Raw genomic sequence first — 23,883 nt, forward strand, 5'->3', positions numbered from 1 at the left:
TTGGGGCGACGGGGTGACTTAGTACATGTAGATTCTTCTGCTGTAAATCTTGATCTGAGATACGTGCTCAAGCAGAGCTTCCTGTTGCGATGTGAGCCCACAGTGCACAATCCAATACTTCCAGATGTGAGAAAAAGCAAGAAACCAGCGAAAAGCAGTAATGAATTATTGAGTTTCCTCCATTTCAAAAGTGAGCTTTAATCTGGTGATACAATACTTCATGAAGCAATGCCCAATACTCTTATTACACATTAATTTCCTAGCTATTTTTAAATCCCAGCTATTTTTAAATCACAGATTCTTTCCTTGTTTCTTCAAAGATTAAAGAGAACTTTCCAAACCCTATGCGGAGTTTTATAATTGGAAAAAAAACCTCTTGGTTCCATATTAATTGTACCAGACTGGTCTACAAAGGCTACCACACAGCATGTATTTAAATTGTTATACCATACCGTACAATAATGTCACTTTAGCATCAGTGCAGATACAATTCCCTTGTCTGTCACATAATGGATGGATTAATTTGACCCCAAATTAACCATGTTCTTTTGTCATTTTATTTGTCCTTGTACAGTTGATAAGCGGTACACATGAAGATGAAAAATAACAAAACACAAGCCACTGCTTCACCTTGTAAATTAGTTCATCACCAGAGGCCTGTTAACTCCATGAGTACCAAAACATTTGAAACATACCTTTTACATATTTATCTTGCCTCTGATAAGAAGAAGGGAGGCAGGTGTATAATCTGCTCTGAAGAATGAATTTCAGCCGTGAATATTGAAATGAGAGGTTTCATCTGTTTCATCCAAACCATGCTGACCATGGTATTGTTCACATGTTATAGTAGAATTAGGCCATTGGACCCATCAAGTCTACTGCCATTCAACCAGGGCTGATCTCTGCCTCCTAATCCCATTTTCCTGCCTTCTCCCCATAACCCTTGACACCCGTTCTAATCAAGAATTTGTCTATCTCTGCTTTAAAAATATCCACTGACTTGGCCTCCACAGCCTTCTGTGGCAATGAGTTCCACAGATTAACTACATTCTGACTAAAGAAGTTCCTCCCCATCTCCTTTCTAAAAGAGCGACCTTTAATTCTGAAGCTGACCTCTGGTCCCAGACACTCCCACCAATGGAAACATCCTTCCCACATCCAATCTGTCTATGCCTTTCATTATTCTGTAAATTTCAAATGAGATACCCCCTCAACCTACTAAACTCCAGCTGTCAAGCACTCATCATATGCTAACCCACTCATTCTTGGAATCATTCTTCAAGGTTTAAGGTTTATTTATTGTCACATGTACCAATTAAGGTACAGATTGCCATACAGTCATACCAATAAAGAGCAACAAGACACCCAATTAAAATTTTAACATGAACATCCACCAAAGCGACTCCCCCATATTACTCATGTGATGGAAGGCAAAAAAAGTTCAATCTTCTTCCCTTCTTTGTTCTCCCATGGTCGGGGCACTCGAACCTTCCGTTGTCGGGGCGATCTTGCCTCCCACAACCGGCGGTCAAGCACCCCGCATCGGGGGGATCTCAGCTCCCTGAGCCGGATGATCGGACTCCCGAGTCGGGGCTGGTCAAACCTCCAGTGGCTTGGAGCTTCCCGACATCAGTCTCTACCCCAGACTGCGAGCTCCTCGATGTTGGAATCCGCAGGCCGCGGTTGGAGCGTCAATCCCAGGCAAGGGATGACAGACTCCGGTGGTAAGTCCACGACCCCACGGTGGGGCTCAAAGTCAGTCTCGAGCAAGGCCTCCAGCTCTATGATGTTAGGCTGCAGAGCGACCGGAGTTACGATCCAGAAAAAAAATCCCATCTCCGGCAAGGTAAGAGATTGAAAAAAGTTTCCCCTGACCCCCTCCCCACCCCCCACATAAAACAAACCAGAGAACATTAACACATACATTAACATTAACACATACTTTTTAAAACACACAAAAATAATAAAAATATGAAAAGATAGACTGTAGGTGAGGCTGCCATTACTGACGGCGCCAAACCTCTGGGTCCTCTCCAAGGCCAGCACATCCTTCCTTAGATATGGGGCCCAAATTTGCTCACAGTACTCCAAATGCGGCCCGATCAATGCCTTTTTGAGCCTCAGCATTACATCTCTGTTTTTGTATTCCAGTCCTCTTTAAAGGGAGAAAATGTATTTGAAAATTTTCCAACAGTAATGCCTCTGGAGCTCCAGTACCAGAAGAATAAAGAAATGGAAATAAAAAATATTGCAGATGCTGGACATCTGAAACAAAAGCGGAAATTATTGGGAGCACTCAGCGTGACAAGCAGCATCTGTGGAAACTGAAACAGCATCAATATTTCATGTTTAAGATTCCTTGTCATCTAGTTGTAACGTTTGGAGCCATAGAGTCATACAGCATGGAAACAGACCCTTTGTCCCAACTTGTCCATACCGACCAAGATGCTCCTTCTCAGCTAGTCTCATTTGCGCTTGTTTGGTTCATATATCTTTAAACCTTTCCTATCCACGGAAACTGAAACAGCATTAATATTTAATGTTTCAGATTCCTTGTCAGACAACTAGTTGTAACATTTAGTCATAGACCCATGGGGTCATTCAGCACATTAACAGGCCCTTTGACCCAACTTGTCCATGCTGACCAAGTTGCCCCATCTAAGCTTGTCTCATTTACCAGTGTTTGTGGCTCATACACCTTCAAACATTTCCTATCTGTAGATGGTTATGCATGCAACCTATACTGTAGCTACCTTATCACCACTAACCACGCCCCATCCTATTAGTACAACTGTAGTCTCCTCCCTTTGTTCCACCCTTTTAGGTCCCGGTACGTCTGAAGGCTGGATGCAGTCAGTGCTGGGACGTGTGTACCATGTGCTATAATAAACTACCAGTAAAGGTTACAGTGTGTCAGAGAACACTCCTTTACATGGTGTCAGAAGTGGGATTCGAGCGTTTCCCGTTTACCGGTTTTCATTTATTTTGTTCCCGTTAGTGCCCAGTTTCGGGTTTCCCTCGATATGGCGTCCTCATGCCGAAAGCCATCTCCCCTTGTCTTCGATGCCGACATTGCGGAACGATGGTCGACTTTTGTGATGGACTACACTCACTACGTCAATATTGCGAACCGGAACGACCCAGCCGCGGTCAAAGCATCACTTTTGCTCAACCTGGCCGGTCCCGACGCAATGAAGAGAGCTCAAGCCTTTGTCTATGCACCAGCGGTCCTGGATGACAACGACCAGCCGGTCGAGCCAGCTGAATCGGCCGACGACCCGGTATGTCTTTTGCGCAAATTCGCGGAGCTATGCGACCTGCCCTCCAACCGTATACTGGAGCGGGCCAGGTTCTTCTCACGCAAGCAACAGCCGGATGAACCTGTTGAATGCTTCATTGCCGACCTGCGACACCTTGCCCAGCGGTGCCGATTCGAAACCATGCGCGACCAGCTCGTCAGAGACATTCTCGTTACCGGTATGGTCGATCAGAAGCTGCGTGCCGACCTGCTGCAACGGCCTGACCTAACCCTGACTCAAGCAATGCATGCGTGCCGCATTGCCGAAGTGGTCCACCATCCTCACGGACAGAGGGGGTCTGACAACCGAGCCGTAAATTTAACTGGAGTTGCTGGACAACGACGGATGAGGGAGAACTTTCGCCCTCCACAGCGGCCCGTTCGCACACCCCGGGACCCAAGATCTAACAAGTGTCCTAACTGCAGCTACGTACACTCCTCAGAATCACAGTGCCCAGCCCTTGGGAAGACATGCAATTTCTGCGGGAGAAGGAACCATTTTGCAGCTGCCTGCCGATCCCGTGGGAAAGTTCCCTCAGCTCCCAGACAACTCCTAGACAATCTTTTGCAGGTTGATAGCGAGATGGACTCTGAGCCCAGCTTTTCCACGGGAGATGTAAGTATTTACACTCTCCTCCACAGCCGATCTCGCCTCCCCGATCCTTCTGTGAACATAACTGTCAACAATAAGTGTTTCTCTGCTAAACTTGACACGGGGGCGAAGGTGAACGTAATGTCAACAAAGCTGTTCCACCGGATAAGGAATAATGAGCTGCTGATTGCCGACCGCTCTGTTTTGCGTGCCTATGGGGGAGAGGAACTAACACCTGTGGGGAGGGCGACCTTCCACTGCGTGCTGCAGGAAGGTTCCCAGGACCTGTCTTTCTTCATTCTGGACAGTGACTGTGTGACGTTGCTTAGCAACCGGGCATGCCAGGATCTTGGGCTGGTGTCGTTTAACCATACGGTCCACAAGGTGCAACCTGTGATGGATCCACTATGTGAGTACCCAGACCTGTTTGACGACAAGCTGGGGAAGCTGCCGGTGGTGTACAAGATCGCGACAGACCCATCTGTGGAGCCCGTGATCCGTCCACCCCACAGGGTGTCTTTTGCCATGAAGGGCAAAGTGGAGAATATGCTCAAGGACATGGTCAACATGGGAGTGCTGGAGGCTGTCAGCGATCCAACCGTATGGGTCTCCACCATGGTCGCCACGTTGAAGAAAGGAACAAATGAGATACGGGTGTGCATTAACCCTAAGGACTTAAATATGGCAATTAAACGGCCCCACTACCCCATGAGGACTGTCGAAGATGTTGCCGCCCAGGTGGGACAAGCTACTGTGTTCTCCGTCCTCGATGCAAGGAGCTCGTTTTGGCAGATACCCCTGGACAAACGCTCCACGGATCTGACCACGTTCAGCACGCCCTTCGGCAGGTTTAAGTTTTTACGGATGCCGTTCGGCATCAACTCTGCCAGCGAGGTATTTCAGCGTTCTATGGAACAACTATTTGCAGGTCTGCCCTGCGCGATTATTGTGGATGACATTCTGGTCTATGGGAGGGACGTGGCCGAACATGACCACAACCTCCGGCGGATTTTGAACCGTGCCCGGCAGATAAATTTGAAGCTCAATCGGTCAAAGTGCAAGTTCCGGGTGCCTGAGGTCACATACGTCGGACACATCTTCACAGCCCAAGGGTTAAAGCCAGACCCGCAAAAGACCAGCGCCATCTCTGAGCTGCCGGCCCCGACTGACGCTGTCAGTCTGCAGCGCTTCCTGGGTATGGTGAACTACCTGGGGAAGTTTATCCCCGACCTCAGCGAGTTGAGCGCACCCCTGAGACAACTCACAAAGAAGGACATTGCCTGGGCATGGTTTCCACACCACCAGCAGGCGTTCGACCTGCTGAAGACGAGGCTGGTCAGCACACCAACACTAAGGTTTTTTGATCTGCTGCTTCCAATCGTGGTCACCTGCGACGCCTCCCGATTTGGACTGGGTGCTGCCTGCCTGCAACTCCACGCTGACGACTCGCTGCAGCCTATCTCCTATGCCTCTAGGACAATGACGGCCACAGAGCAACGCTATGCTCAGATAGAGAAGGAGCTGCTGGCGGTGGTTTTCGCGTGTTCGAAGTTTAGAGACTTCTTATTCGGCACCAGGTTCACCATTGAAACGGATCACCAGCCACTGGTGACAATACTTAATAAACCGATACACTGCGCTCCTGCCAGACTACAGCGGATGATGCTGCAGCTACAGCGCTTTGACTTTAAGATCGTATATAAGAGGGGCACCGAGATGCATGTGGCTGATGCACTGTCCCGGGCCCCCCGGACCTCCTGCGACCAGCACCCCTTCGAGCAGTCGGACTTACAGGTACTGAACGTCAACTTCGTCCCTTCTCACCAGCTGAAATGCCTGGTTGAACACACCGCAAACGACCCCGACCTGCAGCAGCTTGCTGCTGTCATCAAGCGCGGGTGGCCCACCAAGCGGAATTCGTTGCCTGCCAGCGTCCACCCCTATTTTTTGGTCCGCGATGAGTTAGTCCTCCGGGATGGTATTATTATCAAAGGGCACAAAGTTGTCATCCCGGAATCACTGCGTGGCTTGTATTTTGATGCCGCCCACATGGGACATCCCGGTGCAGATGCCACCATCTCACATGCCCAGGACCAGTACTACTGGCCGGCCATGGCTAAATACATCCAAGCCCGAGTCGATTCCTGTCCGGACTGTCACTCGCTTGCCCCGCATCAGCAAAGACAGCCACTTTTGCAGCAGCCTGCACCTGAAATGCCCTGGACTTCTCTGGCTGCCGACATTTTCGACTGGCGTGGTAAGCAATACCTTGTGCTAGTAGACTCTTACTCGAATTGGTTCGAGGTGGACTTCCTCCCTGCCATCACCTCCGAGATGGTGATCAGCAAGCTTCGCCGCCACTTTGCCACGTTTGGTTCCCCTGTCCGGCTGCAGACAGACAACGGTCGCCAGTTCACCAGCGCTGAGTTTCGAGCGTTTGCCACAAAGTGGAACTTTAATCATTTCACTAGCAGCCCGGAGTACCCTCAAAGCAATGGTCTAGCGGAACGGGCGGTCCGGAGCGCTAAGCACCTGCTTGAACAAACCCGCCTCTCGAACGGGGATTTCTATCAGTGTCTCCTGAACCTTCGCAACATTTCTCGAGACATTTCCATGGGATCCCCTGCCCAGCGACTCATGTCCCGAGTTGTCCGCCCTCCGATGCCTATTGCCCAGCAGTCCCTGATGCCTAAAGTCCTGCAGCCTGCTGATGTCCAGAAACGTATTGCCCAAAAACACGAGATCCAGCGACGGTCGCATGATAAATCCTGCCGCCCTCTTTCTCCACTGATGCCGGGACAGGTCGTCCGTTTGCAGACGTCCACCGGCTATTCCCGACTTGCCACCGTCGTCGGGTTTGACACCGCGCCACGTTCCTACCTCGTGGATTTCGAAGGGACTGTCTACAGACGCAGCCGCCAGCACCTGTTGGCGGTTAACGAGCCCAAACCACCTCCTGCGGTTCCGTATACCCCTCCATCGCGTGTCGAGCCTTCCTCCACTAACGTACCCTCTGCTCCCTGCATGCCACGGTCGGTCCTTTTGCCTCGGGTAGCCCCCCCTGCTCCTCCCGGGCTTGCTCCCCAGGCTCTGTTGTCCCCTGCAAAATCTTCTCTCTCTCCAACTTCAACTCGTTCTACCCCTTCATTTTCGCCTGGCTCTCCTGTGTCTCTCCGTTCCCCCTGCAAGCTGGGTTCTCCACCCAGCTTCTCTCCTCCTGTTTCTGTTCTTGTCCCCCCTCCTACTCTTTCGGGCGGGGAGGGTGAAGGTGCTGTGCGCACTCGCTCGGGTCGGATTGTAAAACCTCCGGCTCGCTACGGAGAATATGTCTAGCTTTGCAGGTACTGTATAATAATCCTGCTACTGTAGTAACTTGTTTGAATTGTAAGGGGAAGGATGTAGATGGTTATGCATGCAACCTATACTGTAGCTACCTTATCACCACTAACCACGCCCCATCCTATTAGTACAACTGTAGTCTCCTCCCTTTGTTCCACCCTTTTAGGTCCCGGTACGTCTGAAGGCTGGATGCAGTCAGTGCTGGGACGTGTGTACCATGTGCTATAATAAACTACCAGTAAAGGTTACAGTGTGTCAGAGAACACTCCTTTACACTATCCATATATCTGTCCAAATGTCTTTTAAATGCTGTTCTGGCACCTGCCCGATCAGCCTCCTCTGGCAGCTCATTCCACATACCCATCATCCTCTAAGATTCTTTCACTCAAAATGGTTCTTTTTCCACAAATGCTGCCTGACCTGCTGAGCATTTCCAACATTTTCTGTTTTTGATTCAAAACTCGAACTCAACTTAAAAATAGAATGTGTCTAAATTGTGGTGAGTTCCACCAAAGTAAGATTACTCAACCCAACATGTAAGTGATTGTAGTGGCACCAAAAACACAGTGATACGGAAAGGCCCAAAGCCCGGAAAATGTATTGTACATTCGCAAAGAACTGCTGTTTTGAGCTTTGGTATCAAATCCTCTGGGATGGTCCAGGGGCCTTCAAGATTCAAAGACTACCTTCCAGGGTCCTTTTGCAGGCAGACAATATGGAAATGCAAACAAAAGTGCTGCTTTTCATTTTCTTCAAACATTTTCATTCATTATTTCAAATCAAATATTGGTCCAAAAAGCTGCTTAACTTGGTGGAACAGTTGGAACTGGATAATCAAGTAGCCAAGAAAACCTCCTTTCAGAACTGGCAACCTGAGCTCCACAAGGTGATTTCCATCCTGCTATTAGAACTCCAAAGGTTCTGCCCATTAACTCGGTGCAGATGTTGTTGTGTTGTAATTCTGTCAAAATTTCCAGCTCAGGATGTCATTGTTTCCAGCAAGGAGCCTGTGAGATTTGAAACTGAAAACCAATTTTGGAATCCAGTGGGTATATTGCTGAAAAAAGAGCAGAGAATTCCAGAGCAACACAAAGTGGTGTGAAATAGATTTTCAATACATCTGACCATTTCCTGCATATGTTACATTTTCATTATGATGACATTTCCAGTGGAATCCTGAGGCAACGAGAGACAGATAGACAGAGTGAGCCAGAGAAAGAGAAAGAGAAAGACCGGCATGGTGACGTAGCAGTAGGGTTGCTGCCTTACAGCGCCAGAGACCCGGGTTTGATCCTGACTATGGGTGTGGTCTGTACGGAGTTTGTTCCTTCTCCTCGTGTCCGCATGGGTTTTCGCCAAGTGCACCAGTTTCCTTGCACACTCCAAAGGCGTACAGGTTTGTAGGTTAATTGGCCTCTGTAAAGCTAGTAAAAATTGTCCCTAGTGTGCAGGATAGTGTATAGGGATCGCTGGTCGGCACGGACTTGGTGGGCCGAAGGGCCGGTTTCCGATCTGTATCTCTAAACTAAACTAAAACTAGTCAGAACAGAGAGAGATAGAGAGATAGAGAGATATATACATAGAGAGAGAGAGAGGGGGGAAGAGAGAGAAAGAGAGAGAGGGGAAGAGAGAGAAAGAGAGAGAGGGGAAGAGAGAGAAAGAGAGAGAGGGGAAGAGAGAGAAAGAGAGAGAGGGGAAGAGAGAGAAAGAGAGAGAGAGGGGAAGAGAGAGAAAGAGAGAGAGTGTGGAAGAGAGAGAAAGAGAGAGAGTGTGGGGAAGAGAGAGAAAGAGAGAGAGAGAGAGAGAGAGAGAGAGAGAGAGAGAGAGAGAGAGAGAGAGAGAGAGAGAGAGAGAGAGAGAGAGAGAGAGAGAGAGAGAGAGAGAGAGAGAGAGAGAGAGAGAGAGAGAGAGAGAGAGAGAGAGAGAGAGAGAGAGAGAGAGAGAGAGAGAGAGAGAGAGAGAGAAAGAGAGAGGAGGGAGAGAGAGAGGAGGGAGAGACAGAGAGTGGGAGGGAGAGAGAGAGAGAGAAAGGGCCATCCATGGGAAATCAGTGACCAATGGCGAGTCCGAAACTTGTTGGTTGTAGAAGAAGTTTATTGCAGCCGCAACATTCGAATACAGAGTTAAACAACAAGGTAAAGGACAACCATCACAAACTTACTGTCTTCCTTGAAGACTTCGCCGAACTGACTAAATCGGGCGCCAAACGCGCACATGACATCGCTGGCCAATCAGCGATGTCGCTCCCTGGACCAATCCCCATGGTCGCGTTCCCACGTGACCTCGCTGGCCAATCCGAGGGTTCGACGACCTGGACCATTCTCTATGGTCGCTACATGACCCCCCCCAGAACCCGAGGTGCGGAACCTAACAGGGAGCCGGATTTCGCGACCATAACGAGTACGGAGAGGGACAGCCTGAACCACAGGAGCCGGGGGTTCCGGACTTGGCGGAACAGCCGGAACGGGAGGTCCTGGAGGAACTACCGGAACGGGGGGTCCTGGAGGAGCTGCCGGAACGGGGGGTCCTGGAGGAGCTGCCGGAACGGGGGGTCCTGGAGGAGCTGCCGGAACGGGGGGTCCTGGACTGAGCGGAACTAACGGAGGTCGGCCTCTCCTAGGGGTTTGACCGACCAGGACTGGTTGATCCGGATCTAAATGGGCAGGTTTTAGCCGGGACACCGAGACGAGCTCACTCTTGCCGCCCATGTCTAAGGTGAAGGTAGCCGTTCCCTTACGCAAAACCCGGAACGGCCCTTGATAGACCCTCTGCAACGGGGCGCGATGGGAATCTTTTCGCAGAAAAACGAACTCACAGTCCTTCAGGGAAGGCGGTTCATGTACCATGGGACACCCATGACGTGAAGTCGGAACTGGAGCCAGGGAGCCCACCCGTTCCCGGAGAGACGCTAACACTGATGGGACTGTAGGCAGCTGGTCTGAATGGTCCGGAAACAGATCTCCGGGTACTCGAAGTGTCGAGCCATATACTAGCTCTGCGGACGACGCACCGAGATCTAGCTTGGGAGCAGTCCGGATGCCCAACAGAACCCAAGGGAGCTGGTCTACCCAGTCCGGGCCTTCAAGCCTTGCACTGAGGGACGCCTTAAGTTGGCGGTGGAACCTTTCTACGAGTCCATTTGCCTGGGGGTGATATGCAGTCGTGGGTTGTAACTTGGACCCGTACAGTTCTGCAAGCGCGGCCCAGAGGGACGAAGTGAACTGTGGCCCTCTGTCAGTGGTAATAACTGCCGGGACCCCGAAACGAGCTACCCAATGAAGGGCCAAAGTCCTAGCACAAGACGCTGACGAAATATCAAACAATGGGAAAGCCTCTGGCCACCGGGTGAACCGATCCACCACCGTGAGGAGGTGGGTGTAGCCCCGGGAGGAAGGCAAGGGCCCGACCAAATCCACGTGGATGTGGAAAAAACGAACAGCCGGGACCTCGAAATCCTGTACGGGGGGCTGGACGTGGCGCTGGACTTTAGCGGTCTGACAGGGCACGCAGGAACGTGCCCACCCCGCTACCTGTTTCCGTAGGCCATGCCAGACAAACCTCGCTGCTACCAAGGCAGAGGTGGAGCGGATGGACGGGTGCGCCAGCCCATGAATGGCATCGAAAACCCGGCGCTGAAGGGAGGGCGGTACTACCGGCCTGGGACGGGGAAGAGAAACATCGCACCAGACTTTTGTGCCCGCCGACCCACAAGCTACCTGGGCCAACTTCAATCCCGAAGTGGTGGACCGGTAAGCCGAAACGGTATCCGCCAGAAGCTGTGCCTCCGCAAGCTCCTGGGGATCCACTTCGCAGTCCACCGCCGAAATAGGGGAAAGAGCAGGTCTAGACAGGGCGTCAGCAACGGCATTAAGCTTACCCGCGACATGACGGACATCGGTGGTAAATTCGGAGATAGCAGTCAGGTGCCGCTGCTGGCGGGCCGACCATGGGTCAGACAATTTCAAAAAAGCAAATGTTAATGGTTTGTGGTCCGTAAAGGCCACAAATGGGCGGCCCTCGAGGAAGTACCTGAAATGACGAACAGCTAAATAGAGAGCCAGAAGCTCTCGGTCAAATGCGCTATACGTCAGCTCGGCCGAATTTAGTTGCCGGCTGAAAAACTCTAAAGGCTGCCAACGGCCACCGACCTGCTGCTCCAGAACCCCGCCCACCGCCACGTCAGAGGCGTCAACCGTCAGGGCCGTGGGGTCGGAGGGGCTCGGATGGACCAACATGGTGGCGTCTGCCAAGGCTGCCTTAGCTGCTGTAAAAGCCGACTCTGCGGTCGGGGACCACAATAACTCTACCGGATTCCCTGCAAGGCATTGGAAGAGTGGGCGCATGACTCGCGCAGCTGCCGGAACGAACCTATGGTAGAAATTAACCATGCCTACGAACTCCTGTAGCCCTTTTACTGAGGTGGGCCTAGGAAATGCCCGGATAGCCTCCACCTTTTCGGGCAAAGGGGAGGCGCCGGCAGGGGTAATTCTGTGCCCTAGAAAATCAAGAGCAGGAAGGCCGAATTGACATTTGGAGGGTTGGATTATGAGCCCGTGGTCTTGGAGCCGCTGGAACACGGTCCGCAAATGGGCCTGGTGTTCCTGCACGGAGGGGCTGGCTACCAGGATGTCGTCTAAATAAATAAACAAAAACGGTAAACCCCGGCCCACGCGGTCCATCAGTCGCTGGAAAGCCTGTGCCGCGTTCTTTAAACCGAAAGGCATACGCAACCATTCAAACAACCCGAACGGAGTAATTGTTGCAGTTTTCTGTATGTCCTCCGGTCGCACCGGAATCTGATGGTATCCTCGCACCAAATCGATTTTGGAAAACACCACCGCTCCTTCCAGCCCAGATTAAAAATCCTGTAGGTGCGGTATGGGGTAGCGATCAGCCGTGGTGACAGCATTGAGACGCCGATAATCGCCACAGGGTCTCCACCCCCCAGAGGCTTTGGAGACCAGGTGTAACGGCGAGGCCCACGGGCTGTCAGACTGACGGACAATTCCCATTTCCTCCATTTTCCTGAACTCCGCCCTTGCCACCACCAGTTTGTCTGGCGGTAGTCTCCTGGCCCGAGCGAAAACGGGAGGGCCTTCGGTGCAGATGTGATGGACCACACCGTGCTTAGCCGAAGGCGTGTCAAAACGTTGGACGAGCAGCTCCGGAAACTCTGCCAGAATCGCAGCATACGAGTCGGGGGCCGCGACGACGGCCTGGACAGTAGGGCTGGGCGAGGAGGCGATTGTCGGAGCGACGTGCTCATCTTCGGCGGAGGGTTGGAGGTCGTTACCGCGGACATCAGGAACCAGTGAAAAAGCCCAGAGAAAATCTGCGCCCAGGATCGCTTGTTTGACGTCGGCTATGATGAATGGCCATTCGTACGTGCGGAGGCCTAACACAAGGGACATCTTCGGTGTACCGAAAGTGCGAATTGGGCTGCCATTAACCGCGATGAGGGTGGGACCTGTCTTACCCGATCTGGTTTCGAGGTCAGTCGGCGGCACTATGCTGACGATGGCTCCCGTGTCTACCAAAAATTCTGTGTCCGTGAATCGATCATGGACATAGAGGCGCCGGTTCTGGCCAATCGTAACTGCCCCTATGTACGATCGGCCGAGGCATTTCCCGCGAAGGTACAAGGCAAACGGCAGTTGCGGGATTCGTTACCCCATCATAGGTGATAATAGCACCAGCCGCGCTTGTGCGGATCTTTTTGGCGGGCTTTCGGAGAATTGGCGGGAGACGTGGCGCCATCTTTCCGTCGCTGTGGCGTGGTCACTGATGTCGAGACTTTGTTGATCGAACCACTTGCCTTGTTTTTTGCCGCTATGAGCGCGTCCGCTTTCGCTGCATATGCTTCGGGGTCCTTAAAAGAACAATCCGTGAGCAGCAGTCGGACATCCTCGGGAAGTTTCTCGCGGAATGCCTGTTCGAACATAGGGCAATCCGTATGCTCACCGGCTAGCATCATCATTTCGGCCATGAGGACGGAAGGCAGTTGGTCTCCAAGATCTGGTAGGTGCAGAAGTTTTGCCGCACCACCATGCTTATTAAACCCGAAGGTTCGCAGTAATACTTTCTTCATGGCCTCGTACTTGTTTTCCGCAGGTGGATCCACGATGAACCGCATCACGCGCTTGGTTGTGTCCGGCGATAGAGCGCTGACGAGGTAGTAGTACATCGTGGATTCGTCCGACACCTTCTTTATATGAAATTGAGCCTCGGTGTGGATAAACCAAGCTTGCGGTGCGTGCGTCCAAAACAACGGAAGGTGAACGCTTGCCGCACTTAACTCCGGTGTGCCCGGCTCGGTCATCGTCAACGAGGCGTCGGGTTCCTGCTCAGTCGGTGATCGTCCAGATCACGTCGGGGTCACCAATATGGCGAGTCCGAAACTTGTTGGTTGTAGAAGAAGTTTATTGCAGCCGCAACATTCGAATACAGAGTTAAACAACAAGGTAAAGGACAACCATCACAAACTTACTGTCTTCCTTGAAGACTTCGCCGAACTGACTAAATCGGGCGCCAAACGCGCACATGACATCGCTGGCCAATCAGCGATGTCGCTCCCTGGACCAATCCCCATGGTCGCGTTCCCACGTGACCTCGCTGGCCAATCCGAGGGTTCGACGACCTGGACCATTCTCTATGGTCGCTACAGACCACTCTATTATCCATCTATTGTATCATGCCTTGCCTCAGACTTAAACACTTAATCTTTGGCAACTGACTCTTTGTCCTGTTCCCATCTATGTTATTCAGAAAAGGTGCGGTGAAGATCCTCTATCGACTGGTGGGAAATGAATACACTAATATGATATTCTTTCAAAGTTAAATTAACCCCATTCCTCCATCACCACCAGCAACACGCCTAACTGATAATATTTACTTAGAACAGTACAGCACAGAAACAGGCCCTTCAGCCCTCAATATCCATGCTAAACATGATGCTAAGTTAAACGAATCTCTTCTGCCTGCATGTGATTTATAACTCTCCATTCCCTACATATTCATTTGTCTTTTGCTGCTTTAAAATCCAAACATGATTCATTTTGATGCAAGTGCATCATGGGGATTGATTTTAGCATTATAAATGTCCTGTCAATTTTCATCAGCATCAGATTGCAGATTATCTTCATTCATAATCAACCACATCAGTCTGATTTAGATCAAGTTAAAGTTTACATTAATTCTCCATCTTTCAAATTATTAAATTTGTTCTGACCATTCAGCTGACTTGTTACAATTAAATTTACCTGGTGAGTTTGTGCAGAAAGTACCTGCATGAATGAAATTTTTTCTCCTCTACATTCTTGGCAATAAAGATTCATCCGAACTAGATATCGGGAAGAATATCGGGACAATTTATGCCTCCAGCCAGGTGGAAAAGGACACATATCCTCTCAAATAGTAACGCACCTGGTACCAAGGAGAAGTATGACTTCCCATTAAAAAATATCAGACATTGTTTTGTCAAAGGCTTGGAATTAGGATTGACTAACTGTGATGGGGCCTCAGTGAGTTTTCAACAGAGTATGCTTTGAAGATGATGGTCTAAATGGTGGAAAGAGGTCAGATATGGACAAGGCTGAAACTGCACTGGGAATATTCAATGTCAAATCCCTTCAGCGAGAGATGCTTAACCCATGGTTATTTGGAGAGGATGTTTGATCAACTTTCATGAACTAAAAGAGTTGAAGTTTGTAATACTTTGTGAGTCTAGCTAGTTTCACCCCCCAGATGGACAGAAATTGGCTTAGTTGGGAGCAGAGCAATTGCATTCACATTTTTAGGTGCCTTAACATCCATTGGGAAACTTGTCTCATAGCTTTTCTCCAGGATTTTCATTTTCTCATCTCATATTTTCTCCAATGTAAATATCTTCAAATTATATCAAAAGTAATGCAACATACAAAAGTCACCTACAGTAAGTCTTTCAATCTCATGGGGCTGAAAAAGACAGTTCTTATTTACTTATAATGCAATTTTTGTTAACCCTTTTTCTCTTATACTAATTTTTTGCCCCTAATTTCTGATCTTCTAGGAGCTGAATTACAACATCTTGTGTGTACCCTGACCATTTTGCCCATGAAGTCCAGTTAACCCATTCTCAGCTTTCAGGACTCAGGATCATTCTAGGCTGTTGCTCATCTCTGCCACATCTCACATTGCTTTCCTTAGGGTTGCCCAAATTCCATACACAAAGGAAACATGACTTCATTCACTCTTCCCTCAGTCTACATGAGCAGGTGGAATGGACATAGCTATCACTCTGTGCTGCAGAGTTCTCCAAAATGGCTTTAAGTGACCTACCTGCCAACATGGCTATTGCTGTGGAGGGCACCTGCAACCCTGACTGATTCAGACTGAAGAAGGGTCTCGACCCGAAACATCACCCATTCCTTCTCTCCAGAGATGTTGCCTGTCCCGTTGAGGTATTCCCGTGTCTATCTTCAATTTCAACCAGTATCTGCAGTTCTTTCCTACGCACTCCTGTAGATAGTAGTTTTCACCAAATCCCTCTATCTCACTGGCAACACTCTTCCACTATTCCCATTGATTCCCGTAAGATCCTTGGATATACCTGGTCAGGCCCTGGGAATTTGCCCAACTTTGTGCATTTTAGGTCTTCTAACACAATTTTGGACCATTGCAGATTTTATTTTAAGGGCAGCACAGTGGCACTGTGGTAGAATTGCTACCTTACACCTCCAGAGACCCATGTTTGTTCCTGACTACGGGTGCTGTTTGTACAGTGATCGTACATTCTCTCTGTGACCGCGTGGGTTTTCTCCTGGCGCTCCGGTTTTCTCCCACATCCCAAAGACGCACAGGTTTGTAGGTTAATTGGCTTTTGAAAATTGTAAACGTCCCGAGTGTTTAGGATAGTGCTAGTGTACGGGGTGATCGCTGGATTGAAGGGCCTGATTCTGTGCTCTTTCTCTCAAGTCTAAAGTAAAGTCTAAAGTAAACTTTAGTAATGTTGCTTTGTAATGTTGAGCCTAAATATTACTGTTCCCACCCCTGTATTTATGAGCTTCAATGTCCTTTTCTACCGTAACCACAGACAAGAATTATTCATTTAAGAAATTGTCCATTTCCCGTGGCTCCACATTTTTAATATACTTACAGGATCCTTTTGGATCCTCTTTTATTTTATCTGCCAGGGAATCTCTTTCTACCCTCCTTACTTCCTTTCTGTGTTCTCCACAAGCCTTATACTTTTCAAGGTATCGCTTGACCCCAGCTGCCGATAACTGACGTATGCTTCCTTTTTTCTCCCAACCCGACCCTCAATATCTTCAAAAGGACACAAACTGCTGAAGTAACTCAGCGGATCAGGCAGCATCACTGAAGAACATGGATATGATGTTTCAGGCTGAGATCCTTCTTCAGACTCTCATTTGAGGTCGAGACCCTTCTTCAGATATTGAGACCCTCAATATCTATTGTGAACAAAAGTTCCATCATTTTGCCAGCCATGCCCTTCGACAGAGAGTCCTGCCCATCCCTCAACTTGTTTCCGTAATGGCACAATCCCATATGCTGATCAATTTTACGAGTTCATCTGTCTTACCTATGAGGTTTCTTGCATCAAAGTCGCAAGAAACTTTGCAGTTTAGATAATCAGACCTTCTTTGCTCCCCATCCTGTTCTGCCGACTAGACTTGTATGCTTTAACCTCCAAATTTGCTTCATCATTTTCATTTGATATGCCTCTTCATTTGAAGGCACTCTTTTAGAAAGGAGTTGAGGAGGAACTTCTTTAGTCAGAGGATAGTTAATCTATGGAACTCATTGCCACAGAGGGTTATGGAGGCCAAGTCAGTGGATGTGTTTAAGGCAGAGATAAACAAATTCTTGAGTAGAACGGGTGTGAATGGTTATGGGAAGAAGGCAAGAAAATTGGATTAGAAAGCATAGATCAACCATGATTGAATGGTGGAGCGGACTCGATGGGCCAAATAGCATAATTCTACTCCTATAACTTGTGAACGTGAACTTGTGATGCGCCATCATTTTCATTTGATACCCGGGGACCAGTTCAGGATGAGTTTTCTCTTTAATCTGTGCTGAGAACTACATGTTCAGTCCGCATGGTGTGGGCTGGCATCTTGGTACAGTGCAAGAACAGTGCCTCTGGCAGTCGAGAGTGACAGAAGGAAAAGGATCTAAGATTGGGAGATGACGCAGGATCACAGAATAGAAATATGTTATTTCTCCAGAAAAGTTGTTCTTCCAAACAGCCTCACCTTAGCGAGATCTTTCCATCAATTTAATTATGCAAAAGATGTTTAAAAATTCACAGAAATTAAGTATTTCCAAACCCATCATGTACGTTGAGGTCTATCCAAAAGATTGCAATCTCCATCATATTACCAGTCACTGGCATAAACTCTGAAATAGCTTTGTCTTACGGGCAAGATTCTCTTCAATGCAATTGAAACACCTCAAATAATGCCCCATGTATCTAAATTATCTGAACTTCTAAATTAAGGTTCAGTTTGTAGTTCTGTGTATCCAACATCAAAATCCTCCACTTATATCCAAGCTTGTTCTTCTTTGTCATTTCCCCACATTCATCTCGTTAAATGATTCATGAGCGAATGTGTTAACTTTGGAGTTTCGTGTGAAGAATTGAACGGTGAATTTATAATGCCTTTTAGATTTTACTTTAGCCTTTAGAGATATAGCCCTTCGGCCCACCGAGTCCAGCGATCACCTCGTACACTAACAAACACATACAAGGGATCATTTTACAATTTACCAAAGGCAATTAACCTACAAACCTGTATGTCTTTTGAGTGTGGGAGGAATCCGCAGCACCCAGAGAAAATTCATGTGTCACAGGGAGAACATACATGCTCTGTACAGATAGCAGATTGTCACTGAGTCAGGGTCGAACCAGGGTCTCTGGGGCTGTAAGGCAGCAACTCTACCATTGCTCCACTGTGCCACGCCACTTTTAATGAATTCCATTTCATTGATGTATATGGGTACTGTCTTGTTCTGACAAAATGGACCCCACCTATCTAACAATCTTAAATAGAGGACTGTGGGTGCAGGCAATATGCATAAAGCTTAATACCAATGTTTAGTTACAAAAACTCACTACCAAAAGCAACATTCACTCTGTCTGCTGCAAAAATAAAAACTTCTGGGGTTTTCTCAGCAGGTCAAGCAACCTCTGAGGAGGCAAAAGGATGGCCAACAGACTCATGCAGTCTCATTGAGTTCCTCCAGCAGTTTGATTTTTGCTCCAGATTTCATCATCTGCAATTTTGTATATCTTCACTCCATCTGTTATTATAGATCTGGCATTGAGCACATGCCTGTTTGGATTGGGGATGGGTTTTTTCCCAATCAATCACAAGATTAAGTGCAATTAAAAGACCATTAAACAATCAAGTAGTCAGAAAATCTATAACACACTGCCACCTTGTGACTATGATCATACATAAATGAATGTTTGGATTTCTAAATATAAATTCCAGGCTTCTGGAACTTTGCTCCCTCTACTGGCAGTATCTGATGCACAATAATATACACAGAGAAGGGACACAAAATGCTGGAGTAACTCAGCAGGTCAGGCAGCTTGTTTGGAGAACATGGATAGATGACGTTTTGGGTCAGGACCCTTCTTCATGTCCTGACCTGAAACATCACCATTCCATATTCTTCAGAGATTATGGCTGACCTGTTGAGTTACTCTGGCACTTTATGTCAATTTTGTAAATCTGCAATTCTTTGTGTTTATAGTGTACACAGAATGTTTGGAAAACACTGCCCTTTGACTTGCTCCTCGGACTTTCCCATAAGTCATAAGGTCACCAGTGAGAGGAGTAGAATTAGGCCATTCGGCCCATCAAGTCCAGTTCACCATTCAATCATGGCCGATCTCTCTCTCTCTCCTAACCCCATTCTTCTGCCTTCTCCCCAGAACCTCTGACACCTGAACTAATCAAGTATCTATCTATCCCTGCCTTCGCCACAACGGAATTCTGCCACTGACGCAGCCCTCTCAGTAGAAAGGGGAAAACACAGTTCACAGTGAAAACAGGAATAATATAAAATAGATGGAAAATCCAGTTATGGAAAAAACTTTTTTTTTTCCAGAGTCAGTGATCCATTCAGTCGACCTGTGGCACTGCACATGAGCAACATAATCTGAAGGTCTATGACTTTCAGTGATTTCACTATTGCATTGCACTTTAGAAGCATGATAATGGGCTGAGGTCCAGGGGTCAGGGTGAGGTGAGGATCGCAGGAGGGCGTCAAAGGAGAAAAACGCAATGGGGTAACGCAAAGCCACGGAATGTTTCAAAAGTAAAGAGATGGTTTGCTGCATTAGAGGAAGATAAACAGAACATGACAAAAACATGAGTAAACAGTAGCCGGGCTTTTGTGCAAGAGAGGTCTCATGTTGCAGAATCCTCCGTTAGTTAAAGTTTGTTAGATAGCTCTGCAATCATGAAGACTAAGATGGTGACAATATTACCCGGTCTTACCCGCATCTTAAGAGCCAAGCACTGCTCCATTATCATACACATCAGGGAGAACCATTTATTGACGAGGTGCTTGCAGTTTCTGAATCATTTGGTTTATGTAAAATGCAGAGATAATTTCTACAAGTACATATTAAAAATTAAATCCTCTTGGGTGGTAGATTCTGCGCATTTCTTGAGGATAACATCCACTGATTATCAGAAACTGTGTGCAGATTCTGATTTAAATCTTTTGAGTATTTGGGGAATGCGGTCAAAAGACTGAATGATAAGCCATTTTTGTGAGGTTGATTGTCCAAGCAGCATCATCACATTTAAATAAATAAAATTAATATATTAAATAATCAAATCAGCCATGTTTAATTCATCCAAAACAGTATTGGTTCACTATTTTGCAGTCCGAAAGAACACAGATTATGTCCACAATAATGAATAATGCATCAATTAATGCCACCTGCCACCGGCCAAGAACAAAATATGTTTTACAAGCGGCAGGGTGGTGCAGCGGTGGAGTCGCTGATTTGCAGAGACCCGGGTTCGATCCTGTCTGTACGGAGTTTGTACGTTCTCCACGTGACCACCTAGGTTTTCCCCGGGTGCTCTGGTTTCCTCCCACATTCCAAAGACGCACACCTTTGTATGTTAATTGGCTTTGGTAAAAATCAAAACTTTTCCCTAGTGTATGGGTATCGCTGGTCGGCATGCTCTCGGTGGGCCAAAGGGCCTGATTCTGCACTGCATCTCTAAACCAAACCAAACTAAAGCATTGAGAAACGAATATTGTTTCATACATTGAAAACTATTCTACATTTCATGTAAGCTAAGGCCAAGAAGGTAAACAAAAATCCTCTAAAAGCAAGTGCCCCACAGAAGCCCAAAGTCATAAGATCATACAGCATTGGTTTAGTTTCATCTTTGCAGACTTGGCAGAGATGAAAGGGCCATGGCAGAGAACATACTGTATGGATTCCCATGCAGTAACCTCCAATTATTCACACCACCAGGTACCAACACACAAAAAAAAGTTAAAACACTCTTAGCAGCTTTAAAACAGGTGACAGATCCATGTGACAGTACACAGAAAATAAAAATAAAGTGGGGTACCAACAATACAAAATCCAAGGTACGTTTGAGCTCTTTTAGTTTAGTTTAGTTTAATCTAGAGAAACAGGAAACAGGACATTCGGCCCACCAAGTCCATGCCAACCAGTGATCCCCGTACACTAGCATTATCCAACACTCTAGGGACAATTTACAATTTTTACCGAAGCCAATTAACCTACAAATTTGCATGTCTTTGGAGTGTGGGAGGAAACCGAAGCATTCGGGGAAAACCCACGCGGTCATGTGTAGAACATGCAAATTCCGTTCAGATAACACCCGTAGTCAGGATTGAACCCGGGTCTAGTTTAGTTTAGATTAGAGATACAGAGCAGAAACAGGCCCATCGGCCCACCGTCTGCATTGACCAGCATTCCCTACACATTAACACTACTCTACACACACTAGGGACCAAGCTAATTAACCTACAAACCTGTACGTGGTTGGAGTGTGGGAGGAAACCTAAGATCTCGGAGAAAACCCACATGGTCACGGGGAGAACGTACAAACTCCGTACAGACAGCACCCTTAGTCAGGATCGAACCCGGGTCCCCGGCGCCATAAGGCAGCATCTCCACCGCTAGACCATCGCGCCATTCCCCTGGCGCTGTGCCACCATGCTGCCCCCGTCTTTTCTCTAAGGAGCAAAATTTACAAGAGTACCAACTCATTGTTAAGTTCAAATTAAACTTTGGAGAAGGGTGAGAAATTGAGTGATCCACGGGCAACAGGGAGGGAGGCTAGCATGATCGGAAGCTCTGGCTGGCGTTCCCCTCGGGAAGGCCACAGTTTCTGATTTACATTCATGGCTTAAGGTCAGAAGTTTAATTCCAAACTTTCAGGTAACGCCACGTAAGAGGTTCTGAGGAAGTAACTTGGAAAAAGAGCATGTTTCGGGCCTAATATGTCAGTTGTGCATGACCAGAAGAACATATTTTGCCTAGAAAAGGGATAAGGTGCCACGCGTTGGGAGAAAAATAACAATATGGATTCTGTGAATAGTATTCAAAAGGGGTTAACATGATTAATGTTCTTGGTTCTTGGTTCTTGGTCCTCCAAAATATTCCAAATGGAATTTAAACTGGAGGTGTTTTAATGGTTAACATGACAGGCGCTGGACAGCAATTTTTTACAAAACAAAAGATAAAAACAATATGGGCTTACAAAAGCTGAGAAAGTCATGCTTAAACTGTGTAATGTTCCAGTCATCCCACACCTTGAATCCTGAGTTTCGATGTAATAACGCACAAGGGACACATCCAGGTCCCAGAGGCAGATGGTAAATAAATCATGGGGGGTTCACGTAGAACAAAATATGGAGGCAGGAGAGAATCCCGTGGGATACATAACAACATGACTGAGAGGGACCTTTAAAGGGCCGTATTGCTGATAATGAGTGCAGAAAGGTTAAATAGGAGTAAAGTTTAAATTAAATCGTGAGGGCAGAAAGGAGAGACTCAGCTCTAATTAGTAAAAGGTAGATTCAGTGTAAATGTTAAGGATATATTCCTAATGCAGAAAGTGATAAAAATGGCAAGTGACTTGTGAGTAGTTATGAAAAATAAGCTCATAAGGTCATAAGGAATAGGAGTAGAATTAGGCCATTCGGCCCATCAAGTCCATTCCACCATTCAATCATGGATGAACTATCACTCCCTCCTAACCCCATTCTCCTGCCTTCTCCCCATAACCACTGACACTTGTACTAATCAAGAATCTATCTATGCCTTAAAAATAGCTACTGATTTGGCCTCCACAGCCTTCTGTGCAAAGAATTCCACAGATTCATCATCCTCTGACTAAAGAGATTTCTCCTCATCTCCTTCCTAAAAGAACGTCCTTTAATTCTGAGGCTATGACCTCTAGTCCTAGACTCTCCCACTAGTGGAAACATCCTCCCCACATCCACTCTATCCAAACACTTGGGTGTTACGGTGGTAAGGAGGATATTGGGATCTCTCAAGATGGTATCACAGCCTCTAAAATCCGCTTTTGCTTTGCTCTGTGAATAGCAGCATCACGTTCACTTTCTAATAATTAATCTACCGTACATGAAAAAGGATTCTTGATGTTTTATTTAGTACATTTTCAAACATTATGGAAGCTCCTGCCACCTCATCATTGAAAGCAAAAAGAATGTTTTCTGAAATTGTAATGTTATTTGAAATATGTAAATAAAAGTAATAAAAGTGGACAATTGGGACAAGCATAGATTGGCATTTTGGGCGGGATGGCCGAGTTGGGCCGAAGGGCCTGTTTCCTTGCCATTTGACTCTATGACTAGGTAGCTGCATAATCTTCAATACATCTATATCAATCTAGCACCCACCATTCTGAATTGCGTGTAGAAAAATGATGTTAATAGTGAACATATCAGTGACAGAAATCTTATAATAATCACAATGCCCCTCCATATGTTCAAGGTAAAGCCAGCCCATTATCCCAACTTGCTCTAAACTGGACCCATGGCAACCAAAAGCTAGCTTATTGTTGATTGAACTAGGGAATTGCAAATTTAAGTAGCTTCAGGGCAGATGAAGGTGAGCTGACATCATTAAAACAGAACCTTTTAACTGAATTCTGATAGTCATATTCAAATAATAACTTGACCTTTCGTATTTTAAATCTAATCAACCTGATGTATGCGTTTCAAACACTTTCAAGCAAGAAGCTAAAATTACTTTCAAAGATATTTTCAGACAAAAGCTATTTGTATGACCCACTTGTACGACCTTTCTCTCCTCACTAATTTAAAGAGGTCATTAATAAATGGCTTAATATCTCAGCTGACATCCACTACACAAAATATAAATTGAATGCATGGTCCTTGGCTCCTATCAATACCAATGTTTTCTCTGTCCTATATCAGCTTTTTGACCCCAACAAATACATATTTTCTTGTGCTGAAGAAAATGCTGAAGAAAATTTTTAGCTTTGGCTGCCCGATGGAAGTCACATTCAATAAAATGGCAGTAATGATTAGCTCCAAGTCAGAGGTTTTGAATCCAATTCTAGAATCTCAAGGATAAAACTACAGCATTGAC

General features: G+C 47.1%; 1 protein-coding gene across 4 annotated transcripts in view; it reads right to left on the minus strand.

The window, feature by feature from the left end:
- nhsl2 (NHS-like 2) overlaps positions 1-23,883 on the minus strand; it is a 256,426-nt gene that overhangs the window by 140,431 nt on the left and 92,112 nt on the right. The gene's annotated exons all lie outside the window — the stretch shown is intronic.

The sequence above is a fragment of the Rhinoraja longicauda genome, chromosome 15, assembly GCF_053455715.1.
Source record: "Rhinoraja longicauda isolate Sanriku21f chromosome 15, sRhiLon1.1, whole genome shotgun sequence".
NCBI classification, from domain to species: Eukaryota; Metazoa; Chordata; class Chondrichthyes; order Rajiformes; family Arhynchobatidae; genus Rhinoraja; species Rhinoraja longicauda.